This window comes from Aplysia californica, unplaced genomic scaffold, assembly GCF_000002075.1.
Source record: "Aplysia californica isolate F4 #8 unplaced genomic scaffold, AplCal3.0 scaffold00115, whole genome shotgun sequence".
Classification (NCBI taxonomy): domain Eukaryota; kingdom Metazoa; phylum Mollusca; class Gastropoda; order Aplysiida; family Aplysiidae; genus Aplysia; species Aplysia californica.
This window is the reverse complement of record NW_004797385.1, coordinates 178,137-180,428: the sequence shown is the minus strand read 5'-3', so window position 1 is coordinate 180,428 and position 2,292 is coordinate 178,137.

Sequence of the window (2,292 nt, the reverse complement as noted above, 5' to 3'; positions counted from 1 at the left end):
TATTCATCATCATCCGGTGCCTTGCAGACTGACGTGGGCGATCATGGACCTCCACTTCACTCTGTGTTGCGTTGCAGTAATGGTGTCTGTAGTTCTTGTTGCTCCTAGCCATGTTGTCATCTTGTCCAATATCTTTTCCCTCTGTCTGCCTCTGCCTCTCTTTCCATCAAACGTGCCTGTTGTTACAATACACTCCAATGCTTATTTCCACATTGTGTGTCTGAAGAAGTTTTCCTGTCGCTTTCGTATTTTCTTCAAAAGCTGTCTTCTGCAATTTGATTCAACCAAGACTTCTTCATTTTTTTTCTAGCTGTCCATGGGATACGTAGCTTGCATCTTATGAACCACAACTCTGTCGCCACAATTGTTCTTTCCAGCTGTTTATCGATTGTCCATGCTTCGCACCTGTATAATAGGATAGGCTCGATGTAACTTTTCAGTACTCTTTTTCTCGTTTCCAGTGACAAATTGATGTTTGTGAGTATCTGTTTCATTTTGTGAAAGGTTGCTTTTGCTTGGCAAATGCGGCTTTTAATTTCGGTGTGACATCTCCCATCTGATGATATAATGGTCACCAAATATTTAAAATGTTGTACTTGCTTGAGGGAGGTATCATTGATTTTGATATTGCACGTTGGGGGTATATATATTATATATTTGTGTGTGTGTTTATGTGTGTGTGTGCGTGTGTGAGTGAGAGTGTGTGTGAGTGAGTGTGTGTGTGTGTGTGTGTGTGTGTGTGTGTGTGTGTGTGTGTGTGTGTGCATGTGCGTGTGAGCGCATGTGTGCTTGTGTATTTATGTATATACATACATAATACATACATAGGCTACATGTCAAAATAAGCTTGTAACGATGTTTCTTTTCTTTGCGAAGTATAATATGAGACTTAAAGTTTTCCATTCAAAATTACTTCTATGGGAAAAGGCGTATAATAATATATCCTCGTATGAGAAAATACTTAACAAATAATATTGTTGTTCTTGCTTATAAATGCGTCGAACCTTCTCTAACGACCACCTGTCCAAAATAACTATTTGTACAAATGACCATTTCCCCACTTCACCACCCCTTGCGTTTTGTAATATCATAGCGACACTGTCCAGGTTGACCATCTATCTAAGATGACCGTTTTTCTCTTCGGTACATAAAATTGTGGTCGACTTCGGCAGGTTCAGCTGCATTGCCAAAACATACTGTTAAATGAAGTGCGTTTATACCTCATCGATATATAATTACACAGGTAAGTAAGATTGACGCAGCCCGCTTCTTCATTAAGTGAGGTAAATTTTCGGAATGATGACGAAACAGGTATCTACCATCATGATTGTCACCAGCCACTTAAAGGGTTTAAACGATTATAAACATAGAACGTATCAGAAATAAATGTTGCAAGTAACCTTTTAACACAACTGCTGACACCATGAGCAGAATCATGGCAAAAATTGGAAAGGGGCACCCCGGGGGTAGGGATGGGGGTGAGGGGGGGGGAGATGAGGGCGAGAAGTGCGAGCAAAGCGTTGTTTATTCAAGTGCGCTAAATCAATAAAAATCTGTCGCCCCATTCTCAAGATAGAAGCGTTGCATCATTCATACTGAACGCTACTCCATAGCTCTTGACATGTCCTGTGTGTGTATGGAGCGTGTCGCCCACAGTCAATAATGAGTGATCATCTTTCTTAAAGACGCTAAAAGCTTAGCACACAGACAGCAAGCGGCGACGTTTTTAGTTGATTACAATCAGACGGTGTTAGGAGGGGTGGGATGGGGTGAGTTGGATTTACTAAAGGAACGAGGGTTAATATTTTTGTTTTGTTTGTTTGTTTATTGATTTTTTTATTTTGTTTATTTTGTTTATTTTGTTTTTGTTTTTGGGGGGAGGAGGATTGTACGTGTATTTGTCTTTTTTAAGGGGGGGGGGAGGGAGTCTATGATATTGTCTGGTTGTTCTGTTTACAGTAATTTTATAGTCATGATCTGTTGGCTGGTGTTTGTCTGGTGCAGTGACAAGACGTTTTGCCAACACACGCAAAACACCTGAGTACGACTCATGTGAGGGGAGACTTTTTTAATTTTTATTTTTTTGTGTCTCGGTATTTCTTATTATAAAGTTACTGTTGTATCCTTTTCAGTCCTTGTTTGCCCTGACAGGCAGCGACGAAGCCCGCCCCCAAAGCGACCCAATTATGTTGACATAGGCGTAAAAACACTTATATTTAAAAGAAAATTGTTGCAAGAGAAATGGGAACTTGACTCACCATCAACTGTAGCACTATCACTTTCCGATCCACC